The following is an 18,322-nucleotide window of genomic DNA, read 5'->3' on the forward strand; positions in this document are numbered from 1 at the left end:
GATATACCTAATTGGACTACTTCTATCGCTCTATCTGTTCATTTAATTGCAATAATTTTTACTAAATGCGTAATATGTGACAAAAATAATTAACAAACGAATAAATTACAACCCTGCCAACCTCCAATTACTTCAGTCCAGCGTAATAGTCGTAACAACAACAATACAGTTTATTACAGAGATGGTCAAAAAAATGTAATTTTTATCACAAATATGATTTGGTACAGTCAGTGGTAAAAAATGTTTCCTGTCCTGTACAACATTACTTTTGCCGTGTTCTGTACATAATACTCAGTTCAATAATGTCAAACTGACATTTCATTTAAAAAGTTCATCAAGTACAACATATCCTATAAAATGTTTAGCTACAGTAAAATGCCAGAAAAATTCAAAAAACGTTTATGTTGTAGTAAATTTGTTTTGACTTGACATTTTCTTAAAACATTAAACGATTCGCTTCAAGTTAAATACCAACATTTATCACATTATCACTAAAAATGAGATCAATTACCATAAAAAATGCTTAAGTGCTCCTTACGAAATTTATTAATGAATTATCCCAGAAAAAATCTAATAAACTTGATCATTAGATAATTAAGGTTCGTTTCAAAGTGTACACCCGATAACAACAAACAAAACCTACTTAAAATCCTTGTCCTTCGGGAAAATTTTGCGAAAAAAATTAGCACATAATGTTGTTTGTAGATAAAAAAATCGCACTTTATGCCAAGATAATGTTTGAGATAGTGTGACCCAGATGTGGATTTATTTACATGAAACATCCATCTTTCATTCATAAAAAATGTAAGTCTGATTTCTGGAGAACTGTTTAATTTTGGTGCCATGCCGAATCTGGATCAGTTTGTACTTATTCATTAATAATTTATTATCGATCATATCCTTCATCCTTGGGAAAATTACGGTTTGGCAACGGAATACTTTATGATCTGTGTCACTTTTTACTAAAATAAATATATAAAAGTCATGTTCTCAAAACACAGAATGAGGTCAAATGAGGTAAGTGTTGAACAAAGAAAAAATAGTAACAATAACAGCCCCCGCTGTAATTACGTTTGTCGATCAGCGGTCTGTTAATAACCCACGTAGAAAAAACCCAAGATTCCCATATAAATAAAGAACACGAACGTAGCGTCTCCTTATAGCTCCACTTTTATGAATCCTCGTCGTTTTTCACGGCGTAAAATTTTAATGGCTTATTGATTACAAGTTTAATAAAGCTTGCATCTGGTAAAAAATTTCTTCACTGTATCGCTACCGATTCCCACGGTTCACTAATAAAACGCGCTTTTTGTGATGGAAATTAGAAATCGGTGGAGATGGCTCTCCCCTTTCTCGAGCGAAGTTTCCAGACATGGGCTGTCTCTCGGTATTCAATGAAAGTATTCCCATTAATGCGGCCATATATGGGCCCAAATTTAACCGATCGCCATTAACCAGCAGCCAACAAGGCCGCTCGCCGGACTCTATGCTCTCAAATCGCGAAAAATACACGTTCACGTGATCGACTCATGGCCGCTTCACCTTCCCATTAATCTTCCACTACCAAAATAGAAGCCTACATGCGCGAAAATTTTTCCCGACAAGCAAATGAATGGACATGAATAAAATCCGGCACACTAAATGGGGCTCTTTCCTCCATTATCAAGTGACCTCGGCTTGACATCTGCCAATCGCGTTCGATCGCAGACGACTTGATTTATTTTTAGGTTACTGGGCACGGGCCCCACGAGTTTTAACATAACAATTATGAAATTATCGAACACTGACCCAAAACAAATGGATTGAATGCGCTGCGGGTCATAAATAATCGTTATGAATTTGACAAAATTTATATTTAGAAAGCGGCTAAATTTACGCTTGACACTTTTCCAATATAAACGCAATTATTAAATATTGGAAATTCCTCGTATACATGAATCAGAATCACATTTAGGACACACTTGCGTGGGCCCGTGTCCATCAATTAGAGAAAACATTGTGGTTCAGATCAAAGTTTCCGAACTTTGCAAGCTCCGCACATTAATTTCAATTTTAGAGCTTTTATCGTCTTGTTTACCTATCATTTAAATTTAGTTTCGAAAAATCTCAAACTCCACTTCTATTTTTACGTTTCTCACGATACAAATGACAATGGAACGAGTCTCGGCGGCCGTCTCTTCAAAGCACTTATCAAAACGAAATCCCGAAGTGCTCCATTTTAACATTTCTGGCAGATACAGCCGAACGACTCTTATATTTGTATACAGAAAAGTCAGCATTATTATTCACGTCGCGGATTGCAGGGGAGGTAAAATATGCGAGTAATTGCAACGTCTTATTAAAATTGCAACGAAAAACGAGTGAAATAGTGCAGCTAATTTGCGAGTAAAGAGAAAACGGATTTTGCTGCTGCACGCTTTGATAATCTGCAGATTTCGTTACTTTTATATTTACATAATTAAGTCTTCACGGAATGGCCAGCGAAGCCCCATTTCCACGACGCAGCAGTGACAGTGGCACACCTTATATGTACAGTCGGAGGGAAAAAGAATGTACCCCTCCCCACTCCGCACCAATTGACTTACGTAATGACAAGTGAGCGCCACAGTATGCGGTTTATATTAGTTTATAAAGCTTTAAAAACAATTTTATGTCACGCTGGGACCGACAAGATCATTACCAATATGTCATAAAGTTACGTCGTTTGCTACCTACTGCAGTCACAAGCGCTGATGAATTAGCAAATGTACGAAAATGCGTCAGTGAACATCGTTTCAATAACAAAGCCCACGCCTCATGCCAATAGCCGCGCTCGAAAAAAATCATTACTGACTAAAATGTGGGTGAATTGTGCCTCATAAACCAAAGTTCTAACTTGACACATTTTCTCTGAGACCTGGCCAAAAATTGTCCGGTAAAAAACGCAATAAACTGTCGTTGACGGTTCAAAGTGTGTGTTCTATTCTGGTAGCTGGGTCCGGTCCTGCTTCATTCACTACCACCGCCCAAAAACAATCTATGGTGTTCATCCTTGACGAGTCGACCTAGAACCCAAGGGGGAAAGAGCCGAACATCCGGCGAAACACAATACTGCCAACCATATGTATGTGTACTTGTTACGTAAGTCGCGAGGGCTCAATAAAAACTAGGGTTAATGTCAAGGTTGGCCCCGCGTTTATTTACTCGAATCTCTTGTTTACACGTTTTTTATCAGCGATTTGAATGAAACTTTTTTTTCAGTCGGCACGGGATGATGATTTCCGGTTGCATCTAGCGACGTCTGTTGCGTTTCCTTCCGCTGGATGCGGCCCTGGCAGCGGCCAAGGAATAAACAGGTCGTTTATAAATAGAAACGTGCGGTCGATATTTGTGATAGGCTTAGCCACTGTCCTATTTATTGCACGTTCTTATGTCATCGTACGACTGATTTTTCTACCGGGCGCTAGAGGGCGGCCCCAAACACCGTGAAAAAAAACTATAGCGACTTTCGCCTAACAAATGGGAAAGCGTCAATTATTACACCAACATGCTGTACTAACTCAACTGAATATGTACGCCGAGCGCAATTTCATCTAACGGATGTTCAAACGATTTTTTGCTCGTTTCATGGCGAGAACGATGGAAAAATCACGGCGAGGCGCTGATCACAGGCGCCGAATGACTTCCAGACGGTGGGAACGGTTCCTCCAGGTCAAGGGTGTTTCCCTGAACTTGGAACAACTTCTGCCGAATTTCAGGCGAGCTTTTTCAGTGGGCTTTTCCTCACTACGGTTTTACGCTATCGACCCATGACCTTCGCAAATGTACACATAGTCATTGCGCGAAATGATAAAAATGCCATTTATCATTTGCTTACATACGCATGTTAAACACAACGATTTTTTATTTGCACGATTTTTAAAAGCAAAGAAAGGGGCGATCATGTAATTAAATACAGTCTGTTTCAGAAATAAGTGACACCCCCCTTTAAAAAATAGCATAAATGCTACACTATCAATATTTTTAAAATATCACATCTTTCAGCACATTACAATCAACAAAAAAAGTATTCAACAGTTCAAACAACCAGTTACACCCTCGGTTGAAACAGTGACTAGTATTATAGTCTCAGCTTCACCTTGCACCAAATAAATATTTCGAGTGAACTAAGAGTGCATTCAAAGCTGTGAATACTTCTTTCTTCGACTTCACATTCATTTGCTAAATGCCAAAGATCTGCTAAAAACTAAGCACATTCAATGCTCAATACAAATCAAAGTAAAAATTAAAAAGTATGAATAGCTACTATAACTTTTAGATAACGACAAAAAGATATCTATTTCTCGCAGAAAAGTGACTCTTTTTCTGGGAATAAATTTGCCAACCTTGAGCTCTTTTATCTCAGTAAACACAAAGCCAGTAGCTATACTACTGGCTTGGAGTAAACAGAGCCAGATGTTTAAATGTCTACAAAGTAGCACCCAAATAATTCTTTAATAAAAATTTGATAATCGCAAAAAAAACGTGCATTTTATAGGCAAACAATTTCTCCAATCATTTTCAACAAGTAGAAAATCTTTAATACAGTAAAACCCCGCTATATAGTGAAGGATAGTGTTACTAGAGCTTGGTTGTAAAGATTCATTGAAAAATAAATCTTCCAAATTTTAGATATATAAGCTAATCTTACTCGAAGCCTACAAGACTTTATTTACAAAAAGTCCTTTATTGTTATTAATATATTGTTATTATTTCTAAAAAGGAAATAATTATAATGGTACATAATTTATTGTTGTCTATGTATGTTAATTGAAAATTTTCTGTAGAGTATGGAAAAAAAGAAAAGTTTCCATAGAGGAATCATGCTACAGTAAAAGGTACAGTCACGATCACCCCTACAAACTGGCCTTGATAGCAAAAGTCCGACAAAAATCTTGTAGGTCCACAATATCCAGCTAGTTTATAAAGTAGCCAAACCTATACATAAACCATATCACAATCGTAAAGATTTGTAGCTGCGGTTTCAAAAGTGACACCAGACATATCGTTTTAAGGCAATGTTAGGAATATTAGGAAAATTTGAAGTCAAGGATAATCATTAATCACTATGTTAGGTTCATGTGGTGTTTGGGATTGAAATTGATTATAGAGCAAAAAATAAGAAATAAACTGTTTATTCACAAAATAAAAAAAAACATTTAACTATTGGTAGGTATAGCGAACGCTATGCTGTTATGCTTGACTCTGGTTAGTTGCAGTAAAAACCATTAACATAATTGGGCTCATTGTAATTACATAACGATCAGATCGCTTGGATTTATGGTCTTTTTGAAGTACTTTTTTCTAAAAACCATAAAGTTAGACCCACTTTGATTTAACTAGTCCGAAAAGATATGTAAAGGTTTCGTTTCCACAACGGGCCCAAAATCAACAGATTAGGAGACAAAGTAATTTTAGAGATTTGTTTGGATACGAAATGTTATCTTATTTGCACCCGTGCAAAAAAATTCGCACATAAAATTCCAAATCCAAATCCCCGTATCTTATCAACTCAAGGCCAAGGTCCTTAACAGTTTAGTCACCCCAAATTATTTATAAAGTGCGATTAGAAAAATTACACGTGACAAACAAAAATCGCATGTCCCCATTCACTCCCAACGAATATAAATAGCCTGTCAAATAGAAAATTGATGAGTGATGTTTTAGGAAAAAGCCAACAAACGATTCAGTTTCAAAATCAATTCTTCTGGTCAAAAAATTCAAACCTGAAAATGTTAAACGCTCCACCCACGCGCGAAGACGAGCCTCACCATAGAAAACAAACAAAAAGACGGCGCCTCCTACGACCATTAATCGAATATTTTTACAATGTAGCATCACGTTCTCGACACCAGAAAAAACCTGAACCAAACCTGATGGCCTCGATTCCTTCACTAGGTGGCAACGTGGTGTATAAATTTCTCGCATCCTCCACAACTCCGGGCCCGAAATTAGTAAAACCCTCAAGTTGCGTAAACAACACGGTGACATGTTTACAAGAGGTTTCACCTTGAGAGAAGCGGAATAAAACGCCACAAATACATCACTCTCGCCTTCTTCGCCGACTTTATCATTATTTCGATTGAGGAAAATACGGAATAAAGCGCCGGAGACGGAAAACTTGCCCACTTTGTCACATCCGAATTTCTCAACACTGGCGCAATGGACGACTTTCTTTTCGCCAATCGATTCTTAACACCGATTTTGAATGGCGGGGGTGAATGCGCCAATTCAGGGCTCGATGCAAGGTCGCCATAATTTCACTGAATCGCACCAAATATGGCAAAAGCGGAAAATTGGTGATGGATAAGAGGAAACGCAAATGATTAATTAGTTTATTCGAATCCGGCCCACAACGTGGACAAAATTGTCAAGACTTCCCGCTGACAGGAATGATAAAATAATTTTCATAAAATTTGAATATTTCAGTTCGGGTGTGACAAACAGGATTTCTAGGTGGGCCACCATACTCCCCATCGAGGCAAACTATTGCAACAATTAAATAGTTATTACGCCCAATGTCAGAGTATTATTTAAAAAATTAAAATTGGACAAAGTGTCTACTCATTTCCTTAATACATTAGCGTTTCAAGGACAATCAATTTAATTTCGGTGATGGTACCAAACAGCGGCGGAGCCATAATTCGAATTAGCTGAATATGAAATGCCCCAATAATTAATTCATTTAACTCTCCCAGCGTTTTGATTAATTGTTTACGAAGTTTTGTTCAACGTATTGTCAGGCAGAACACTTTGAATACTTTTTAAAAAAATAAAAATAATAATGTGGCATTTTTTAAGTTATATACTGTACTACATCCAAAAAAGCAATTATTATGAAAAACTTGACTTTAGAAATCACTATGATTTCAGTCAAAATTACAATACGATTGTGTTATAAGAAATGAATTTTTTTTCTAAGTTATATGGTCTAACACATACACACTGTATTATAATCAAAACTTAAAAAAATACCCAACTAATAAAATTTTGGTAGCCATAGAAATGATGTCTCGATCTATCGGCTTGAACTTTGACCAAAAAATTAGTAAAAGTTAATAATAATTATTAAAAAAACACATTTAACTGAAAAAAAACGCAATTTAATAAAATAAAAAGAACTTAAACACGAAATACGTAAATTTTGAGCTTCAAAAGATGTTTAAAATCATTTCCATTGACTTCTTGGCTTTCTGCCTTACAACCAATCACATACAAGTTTAATTTCTGGATAATATATAAGTGACAGATCACTAATAACACTATTTTGAAGGCAAACTTGGTTTTACTTTTCCAGAAATCCGAAAATAAATTATTTTTTTACCTTTTAATAATCTAATATGCTACAACACTGAAATAGGAAAAAATCGACTTAGCCTTGGATTTTCAAAATAAAAAAATAAACGAGCTTAACCTGGTAGATCCAAATATTTTTTCAGCCGTTTTAATGCACTTTTTCTCTCAAAATTATCTAAATTTACCTAAAAAAAATTTTTGAATATTACAATTTTTCGGTGGAAATTTCTTGGTGCATGGATAATCAAAAATGCATTAGAAAATACTGCCTAATATTAAAATTACAACTTTTTAAAATTACGGCGGCTAAAGTTTTGTTGTTTATGAATTTCAATACAATCATACAATCTTGTGTTTCTACTTTTTTTTTCATTTTAACACTGAATTATTATAATAATAGACTAAAAACTTTTGATTGTTCTCGCTTGGTTTTCACATCTTTGACAAAAACACACGCTTTTTCAAAATTATTTACACAAAAATTAAGAATACATAGGTACTACTTTTATTAATATTTGAAAAACATGACAGAACCAGAAACATGACGGAGAATACTACCAACCTAATAGTAACAACCCTTTAAAAGATATATTTCAGTAATTTTAATGTTTTTAGGGCAACTCAGTGGAAAATCAACACACAAAAGTTCAGTTCAATTTAGCAAAAATATAATAATTTTAATATCGCTAATAACATTATTTTGTCCGATTATGTTTTAGGAGTTGCACCCCCTTAAACAACCCCCTTTCTGCGCCTCTGGAGCTAAAAACTGCGCTAAATATGAATGGAGTTTAATTAGGGCGCGCATAATCAAAATTAATTCCAGGGTTGAAATCGCAATTAATTTTATTTCCTGACTGGTGCAAAATTTAAGCGAATGAATCAAGTGGTCCATGGGTTTTGCCGCGATCTTGATACGAGTGACATTTTTTTTTCTCTTTGAAAACAAACAAACCAAGTTGATTGTACAATTTGCGAATTATGCATCAATTAAAGCAGATCAAAGCCGGCTTGGTGTGGTCAATTTCAAGATCATAGTGTGCAACGGTGGCATCGTTGTGGATGCAACCTAACTTTCTGCCATGCAACCACATGACCGACTTGATAAATATTCAGAACGGCGACCTACTAAAAAAACTCCGTGTTTTGGGCCTTACCTCGTCGCCTGTCGATTTTTAATCCATAGAATGAAGAATTTCTTCACACTGAACTGCTTCACTAGCTATGCACTCGGCGGATGCACACTGAGTACATGTAAATAAATCGGTTTATAGGAGAGAAATCGACACGCAACCGACGTAAACTACACAGAACGACAAACTGACTTTGCTCCTGCGCAAGTTCCGCCACTGTCGAGCAATGGTGGACGCGCGTGCGCACGAGAAACCACCAAACATCAACAAGACTCGATCTCGTTCAACAGCGACTTTTTTCAGTGGGGAGCTGAAAAAATGAATCACCGGAGGATTCGAATCCACCTGTAAAAAATTGGACCTATCTGACAGTTGTGACAGGTGATTGTCATGACGATAAGTAGCCATGGCCGTGACAGTCTAGTCATCCTTGGAATCTTCACTTATGACCGCATTTCTTCCGTTTCAATGACTCAATTGTCACTTGGTGTCTTACAAACTATGATTTTGTTTATTTTTATTGTTGCATAATTAAAGGATTATTGAACTTTGGTAACCACATGATTTAGACCGCAAATGTCAGCTTCTTGCTTTGAAATATCAAATTGGTACTAATAAGTAGACAGTTGTCGGACAACTGGCTTTTTTCGAATTAAAATCAGAAAGACCTGAATAATGCGGTTGCAAAACAAGTATTGATTTTTACACCCTTTTAATATGTTTTTAAACGTTGCTTTTTCTATTCGTCGCTGAAGCAAATCGTTAGTCTTCAGGAAATTAAAATTCACTTTAAATCCCTATGGAATATAGACAGAATTTTAATTCTGTTTCGTTCACAATCCCACTATTAAAATTTGTTGCTTCCTTATGCTGGAATAAATTATTGCTTTTCATTTGCGCCACCACTCGTATAATTTTTAACTAATGGGAATGCCGCAGTCTACATGAAACATTGATTAAAAGTCGAAAAAAATCAGTCTCAACGCAACTACAGAATGATTTGCGCTAATTTATTTAAACTCTTCCCCAACGAAAACAGTTTGCATTTTTTAGAGATTTTATTTATTGACTCTAGATTCAAAGTCCGATAAATCATACTTTTTTTACAGATAAGTTGATCCGTTTGGAAACAAATAATTAGGTAAATAGAAAAGATCAATATCTTTTAAGCAAGTCCTTGTCTAATTAAAAATAATTCTAAACAAATATGTAACAACTTCTCTGATTTTCCGCCTCAGAAAATTTGGATTTCCCAGTTTAGTAAACATTTGGTAGTAAAACAGTTATAACAGGGTAGGCTACCTTTATTTTTTTTAAGCGATTTAATAAAAAATGCCAAATTCTAATTCAAATTTCAATTTTTGTCATTGTTCTATAACTGGCATTGTGCCATTATATGAAAATTTTTCGTAATATTTTTGGTTTGTTTTAAGAAAATATTCTACAAACGTCTCTGAATCAAAGATTCGTAAAACGGAACAAGCAAGTCCCAAACAAAAAAATACGTTTTACAAAAAGTTTGCATACAGGACCTGTCACTACAGGGTGAGTCAATAGTAAATTATGAATTTCTATAAATATGCAACCAATAATACTGATTCAAGCTGACCAGATCAGTAATCGTTAAAAAATTAAATTTAATTCTCGATTACATTATTCTGGGTAGTGTCAAGTTTGTCTTGACAGTTTTGCTAAAATTGCAATATGGATTATTATTATTTAAGTATCAAGTGGTAAATGCAATTAGTATTTTTGGTTGCATCTTAGAACATGTCAGAAATAACCCACTATTGACTCACCCTGTAGGTATGTACTTTTAAAGTTTTTAAGTCGGTACGTTTAAAATTTTTTTGATCGTCGTTGAAAAATATTTTGCAACAAAAATTCTACAAAAATCTGTACTTTTATTTACAGTGAATTACTTTTATGACGTATCGTCATCAAGATCTAAATAAAAACCTTTCGTTTGACCTAAATATTCAAATTATCAAAATCTCTATACAAAACATTCAAATTAAAGAAAAAGTTAAAATTGCAGAAGGTATTACTCCAAATAAATAACAGTTTATTCGCTCGTAGAGTAGTACTGTTTCGGTAATTAATTTATTAGGTATTTATAATATTTTTGCAATTTTTTTTCACCAGGTAATAAAAAAAATTAAAACTATGTTAAAGATAATCTTTACATGAGTAAATGCAGCTGCGTTCATGTAAACAAAATTCATCTAATTCATCTTCGAAACCGTTTCGAAACAACTCAAAAGCGAGTATAAATGGCAAAAAAAGGCAAAAACTACACTAGTATTTTTGATCCACTAAGGCATGTAAGTATTCAGCTCATTTTCATCGATATTTTATGCCAAATAATTTTGTTTCTGAATAAAAAACTGTGCTAACACCCATAAAAGAAATATTAAATAATGTAATTTTCGATTCAGATCGAAAGTATAATCTTCCAGAAAAACAAATTTTAAAATAAAAGTCTTCTGTAGCTCAGTTATTAGTAAAGTTAGATTTTTCATATTTTGTAGACGTTATTTATACTCTGGAATGCGTTTTATGAAAATATTTTTATTAGCTAAACATTTGGAAGTTATAAAAAATAAACCGATTTGCCTCTAAAGCCATTTTTGCTCAAAAACATAATGCTATTTTGTTCTTATTAAAAGACTTCAATATGCGATTAATTTGCATACAAATTTTAATAAAATAACAAATTGCCTTCAAAGTCTCCAAAAACCCCGTAACTTCATTTGGAATCTTAAATAAAACTCTTTTGCTACCACTTGAAAGTTGGTGTAACACTTTTGAATCACTCTATTTAAGGTTTAATAATAATAATTTAAGGATTTTGTTAAACACTACAAAATTTTACGCCTTCAAGCAATTGAAATGAACCGTTTTATCTCAATTTTAGTGATGTAGTAACGAATTTAACATTAAAAAATAAAAAAAGATCATTATGTGTATAATGTGTATAATTCCAGTTTTCCGTGCTCCCAACTTCCCCTTTCTAAAATTAAAACAAAATAGAAACAAAATTGTTAACACATTGACTTTGAATAGCTTGTAAAATTAAAAAAAATTAACTACATTTTTGTGTAACACATCTACCTAGTAAGAGCCACCTTAATCTCTAACCCGTCTCATCAATATCTAAATATTGAAAGCTTGTCAATTATACTGAGCGTCTCTATAGGCCTTATTAAGCATCTTCAGAGACAGAATTGGGTTAATGATTGAGTAAGTAGGTCGCAAATTTAGCTCTTCTTCGTCGCTGTAATCAATAATCTTAAAAAATGTTGTGATACTCTCTTTATAAATAAATGATCAGATACATTCACCAAGTCATTTTTCCTGAAACGATGTTTTTGCCTCAAACAAGCCACCACCACTTTATGTAAAACGTTACGATCTGTTTTCCCCAAAATGATAAAAGTTTTATTTTGATGTTATCAAAGGAAGTGGGTTTCCATGACAGTTACGATTTTCAATTGGCACCCTTTCGAGGGAGAGAGAAGCAAAACTGGGGTAAAGTCAGCGAAATGCAGATTGGGGAAAAATTCAGCGTGTTTTTGTCACATTGAGAAACTGATTTTTATTTACTGTGACACCCATTTTTGGGTCCCAGTATTTTATTTTATTACGTAATAGTCACCACAATGTGGGCGCCCACCGATCAACCATCCCATATAAGTGTTTATTAAGTTGACATTTCTTCAAGAAAATCGCTAATCTTGTTATCTCATCATCTCTAGTTTTGAGAAAAACGGAAAAAATTTAAAACACTTTTGATGCTCATGATTACGTCAATTAAAATCAAATTTACAACACAGTATAAAGTGTGTATAACTCTAATAAAAGTTTTATGAACTAGTATGCGTAGGAGCACAATAGTTTTATGCTCGCTATTGAAATTATTTACAACTATTGCAAATATTTACAATTTTACTACAAACACCGACCGGATTAATGGATGCTCCAATTATTTCGTGTTCGATTGTAATAAAAACAATAACACAATTTTCGTGACGACACGGGCGTTAAAAATAGACTAATAAGAAGATAATTGAATTTCTAAATGTTCCCATAGTGAATTATGCAACATGAGCATATCCTCTACTACACAATTCTGTATAATTTCCATTCCGACCACACTCTATTATAATTAACAAAACAAGTCACAAATAATTAATTGATGCATGCTAGATGTACACAGCGATAACGTTTTCTTCGTTTTTGAATCATAATTCTGTGAAGCAACTGTTGCAAAACCCGTGGTCAAAATTGCAAACAAATTGCCTAAACAAAAATTTCTCGTAACAGTGAGAGTCTACTCCGAGAGAACCATTTTTTTCTAGTTAAATATTTATCTTAAATGTAAACCCATAGTTTTTATAATAATAATGTTTATTGGTGTTAACAATGCAAGTATTTTACAAAAAAAAAACAGAAACATTCAAAAAAAACATTAAAAAAACGATTTATGTTATGTATAGGCTGTTCCAACAATCTGAAAAAGCTCCATAACTTATTTATTATTAGAGTTATTAACTTTTTTTTCTTTTTTAGATTATAGCAGCTTTTCTGTTGCATATTTCTAAAATAAGTATTGCGGTTTACATACAAAGTGTCCCAACATTAAAAAAACTCTAAAGTTATGTTTTTTTAAATGGGACACACTAAATTTTATTGCATTGTTGGACGTAGCTTTTAATACTGATAATTTTAATCTAAACATATATTAAACTATTCTGCTTAATTCTTGAAATAATTTGATTTTTTTACAAAAAAACTTTTTATTTAAAAATTTATTACACAAAAATGAAGAATCGCAAAAAAGTAGAACTTCCACCACTTTAAATGAAAAAGTTCACGCTTAAATCTATTTCATTTGTTTAGTCCATTACAATTAAAAACATAAAAAAATCAAGAAGTTTGCTAAAAGTTGAATAACTTGAAAAAGTTAAATGAAAATCTCTATTTTTGTTCCTGCTTCTCAAAGTTTTTAAAATTGTCTATCTAAAAACGTAAAGTTTCAAGCCTAAAGTTAACAACTGTAAAGGTATTTCACGTTAAAAGTAAATTTCAACAACAATGCACATTATTCGTAGGCATTATTGCAAAAATAAAAAATTAAATGTTCTATTTAAAATTTTGAAGTTATTCAACTTGTAACAAACCTCAATTTTTATCTTCTTGATTGCAGTAAACTAAAAAAATAATATATCCTTTAAAAGCTTGAACTTTCTTCTTTAAAGTGGTAAAAGTTCAATTTTTATAAAATTCTTAGTTTTTATGCAATAATTTTTTAAAAAGCAAGTTTCCGTCAAAAAATCAGACTATTTCAAAAACAAAACAAAATCGACCAATAACAACTTAACTTGAAAACATCGGTGTTAAAAGTTACATCCAAGAATATAAAAAATATAGATTGTTCCATTTAAAAAAAACATAAGTTGTAGCTAAATTTGGGAACATCCTGTATACTTGAAAATAATTTTGAGTGAATCAGGGAGTTAGTATGTACAGCTTTCATAAAAAAATATTAATTTTCTAACATTTAAAGGTCTATAATGGACTTTTTCACATCACTAGGACGCTCTGTATACAATAAATAAAAAATTAATTAAATAAATAATATAGAATCCAGGAAATACAGAAATTGTAAAACTGCATTGGACTAAAATTTTGTAATGCAACTGTTTCCCTACGACACTTATAAATGGAAACTCTGAGGTCGTAAGCAGAAAACCGTACTGCCATCTCACAGAGAATGGAATGTTTATTTATATTTGAATTAATTTGATTTAAAAAAAATGAACGGTGGTTGAATAATAGTTTTTGTTAGACATTGTATAAGAACATATATCAGTTACTAAACAGATGTTTACATAGGTTTGTTATTTATTAAATTATTAGTTATCTATAACGAAATTTAAAAAATATTTTGTTCAGTAATAAATAATAGTTCGGCTACTTAGTTAAAAAACAGATATGTTATTTATCAAATTTATATATTGTTTGGGAACATTTATGGATTACTATTAAATTTTTCTTCGTCAAACTTATCTATCAATCAGCTATACTCAGTGTAGCAGGAACATGAAAGTGTTTATGTTGGCAGTTTCGTGCAGTTTCCTGCGTGAAAACTGGGGTCCCCTGAAAAAACCCATCACAGCCAACTCGTTTTCTGTATGTCCTTTCTGTTTCTCTGACCTTGAAATGTTGCCAAGCTCGGCGCGCAAAAAAAGTTGGCTGCATGCATAACCAGCCGCTCAGCGAGTCTCATTACGTCCCTGCAGGAATCCTGCGAGTTGAAAAAGGACGAAACGTCTCGCTCCGATTTTTATCCGAAGCCTTTGTGCACTTCGTGACGCGAACGGTAATTTTTTTTCTGAAAAATCGCCTCGTTTTGCTGAGATTTGTGCAGAAAACGCGTGCAACGTTGCCACATCCACCGACAGCATTCCTGCCTTACTGCAACTAATTCCTGAAGCGCGGCCACTAGATTCATTATTGGCCAACGCGAAACAAAATAAAATTCCCTAAGGGGGCTTTTTTGCAACGGCGGAAATTCCATTGGCACCACTGTGTCAAATTTCACCCGTAATAAAGTCGGGGATAATTACGGCATCTTGAATGCGTTGTCGTGACAACGGTGAACTTGAAACACCATCAATTACCATTTTTTATCGACGATTTACTTAAATGTGGCGGCTGCTGGGGCGGGGGGCGCAGGCGGTGCTGATTGCACTGCAATCGCTGTTGCAGGATTTTCAAGGCCGCTGGCTGCTGCAGGATGCAGAATCCGACTAATAAATTTTCAGGTACGAAATTTAGATGTCTGAGTCCGCTGAAAATAATGCATAAAGTTCGCTGGATATGGCCGTGTTATGACTGCCTCAAATCTGGTCGGGACTTAATTCGAGGACTTTTAAAACAAGTCACAAGGATTGCGCATTTAAACAAGTTTATTAATAATTAAGCTTACTTTTATAACTTCTTATAAGCTCACCGAGCCATCAACATACATATTTATTGAATTGCTTTATGCGCCGAGTTTAGTTTCAGGTTTTATTTCACGAAAGTGTTTCCTTTTCATGGCTAAAGCCATGTTCTAATTTTAGTATGAAGAATAAAACAAATCTGGTGGACAATAAACGTAAAGAAATAAAAAGCTGTAAATGTATGAGGTAATTACAGTCGTAATTTCAACTCGGATGGTGTCATAAAATTAAAAAAAGTTTATTTCCCGTCTGAATTAAATTATTAAGTATGGATGTTTCCACAATATAAATTATTGCCAGCTTTTTGCATTTTGTGGATAACACATTACGTTTTTAAGCAAATAATAGAACTTTACGAAAACTCGATCAACAAAACTAGTTTCCGACTAAAGTTTGCAGCATCTACGAATGTTTTCAACGTAGATATATGTATCATAAAGACGACATTTTCAGAGACTTTCCACAAATGTCATAATCGCAGACTTTTATAAAAATATGTGAAGAGTTTGAGTTTCTTATCTAATGTAATCTGAGACTAGAAAATATACGCCAGCTACTTGCTCAGCTATAAAAATCACATCTGACATGATTCAATTTTTCTTTGATAAATTACATACTCACCTACAGCAGTTTATTTCGGAAATGTTAATAAATAAAAAAAACAAAAGTACTAAAAAAACTCAACATAAATGATAAATGAAGAAAAGTTACAGTTTTAAAGGATTAATTGAAGGTTTTATTTTTCACGTAACTGTGGCCCTGATGATAGGGCAAAGCCATGAAAACTTTTTTGTTTTACACTTTGTTTTATTAAAATGTTTACGTAGATTCGAATTTACACTTCACAAGATCTTATAAAAGCTCTGTTAAAATTTAATTCGTTGGACTAATCAAATTACTTCAATTTGGGCACGTGATCAGTTAATTACGCATTAAATTGCGAATTAAATTCATAAAGAGCTTCTTTAACCCGTCCCTATTTACCTATTCCTAGTTTTTTTCTAAAAGCAATTTCGAAAAAATTCTTGTTTTTTTAAAACGATTTAACATTAATCTATCCTTTAATAAATCCATTCTCTAGACTTTAGATGGTAGTGATGGTCTGTCTGATTGGTGTTTTCATAACAATAACAACGGAAATGGAACCGATAATGAAAACGAAACAGAAAACTTTTAATCTCCACTCATGAGAAAAAATTCTTTAAAAATGCCGAAAATTAAGTAAATTTTCCACTAATTGAACACAAACCAATATTTTTTTTTGAAAATTTGCATAATTTTCCCTGAAGCAACAGAGAAAAATCTGGATTTTCTCAATTCAGTAGGTGGTGCTGGCATCGACAAAACTTTATTTTTTATTTATTAAATAATGCAAATCATGATTATCTTTTTTGAAACATACTTGTTAAGCTCCCAAAATGGTACACAATTTAAAAAATAAAAAAAATATTTTGAATAACATCTGTTTATTTCTCAAAAATTACCATTTGCCTGATAAACCTAAACACAGATTTGAATAATTTGGATTAAATTACGTTGGAAAAACCAAGCTTAAAGTCAATTTGTAGTCTAATTTGACCAATAGAAACTTGAATTAATTTATTTAAAACTTATCAAAACCTGCTTCATTTATTTATATTACCTGATATTGTAAAAAATATTATTTGTATATTGTTTAGAATGTGAAATTTATCAACAAATCCGTACTAAACAGCACATTACAAACAACATTTAATTTAATGCTTTTTTAAATTTGATTATGAAACTGGCCCGAAACTGACGAAGTAAGAATTTTCATTAGTTTATTAGAAAACATGGTAAAACCAGCGTAGTTTATTATTGACGTATCTTGTAAAAATCACAATTTGTATTTGTATAAATTATTGTACGTCAGATAAACGTAAGTTTATTTCACAAAATGTTGTTTAATTACGTAAATTACCAATTATAAAAATTAGCAGGAACATGTAACAACTCAAAATAAATAAGTAATTTATACATAAAAAAGGACCAAAGAATATTTTTTAACGTAAACTTACTTAAAATCGTCCGCTAATCTAGTCCAGAAAAATTATGAATAGACAAATTTACGTCAAAAAAATTTGACCACAAAATTTTTGAATTTGTTTATTTGAAGGTTTTGGTAAAATCGGCTTCATTTGTTTATTGACCAAAAAACACTAATTAAACATATGGATTATTTCACGTAATGGAAACATAAATTTAGGTAAAATAGTAAATTTAGTATAAAATTTTATGAATTCTGATCCACAAATCATCCGTTTCCAAGTTTAAAACCACGTCACGTACTGGAAATCCTCTAACACTTAATTAGAGGCTAACGAGTGAATAAAATGCACTAAAAACGACAGAATTATTTTCGTTTTACTTTGAACGCACCTGATTTAACGACCTTGCCAGAATTTCCAGACCGTTTGATCGGTCTTAGGAAATTAGTTCTAATGTGTTTAAATGTCAAGCGACAGTCTGAGAAGTTTTCTGAAACCCTATAATGTGGTTAGGCGAGTAACCTTATTCAAACTTTTCGAAAAAGAGTAGTAAATCACTTACCTGCTGTGCATAAATTATAGACCGAAATTCAAACAGCTGTTTACCTTCAACCGAACTTTTAATTTTATGAATTACTGCAAGTCCCGGCTGAAAAATAACACCCAAGCTCTGAAGCGGCGAATATTTGAGGCATCTCTGAAGCAGTTTCGAGTGTCCTTGTATGATTTAATAAAATTTACATTTACAGAAATAGAATTGATCTTGTCTGGAGCGCACACTTGGTGGTAATTACTTTTGCTCTTTGTTTGTTGTAGTCGCAGAAACTAGCTAGCTGTCATCCCCAAAAAGGCAACA

At 33.1% G+C, this 18,322-nt stretch overlaps 1 protein-coding gene across 2 annotated transcripts in view; it reads right to left on the minus strand.

The window, feature by feature from the left end:
* Positions 1-8,653, minus strand: part of EcR (Ecdysone receptor) — an 89,304-nt gene extending 80,651 nt beyond the window's left edge. Inside the window, exon 1 of one of the 2 annotated variants that reach the window (XM_008199408.3) lies at positions 8,472-8,653. The gene's annotated coding sequence lies outside the window, so the exon portion shown is untranslated. The remainder of the gene's footprint in view (positions 1-8,471) is intronic. The other variant, XM_008199411.3, reaches the window with a different exon arrangement.
* Between the last annotated feature and the right edge of the window lie 9,669 nt (positions 8,654-18,322).

Source organism: Tribolium castaneum, chromosome 2, assembly GCF_031307605.1.
Source record: "Tribolium castaneum strain GA2 chromosome 2, icTriCast1.1, whole genome shotgun sequence".
NCBI lineage: Eukaryota > Metazoa > Arthropoda > Insecta > Coleoptera > Tenebrionidae > Tribolium > Tribolium castaneum.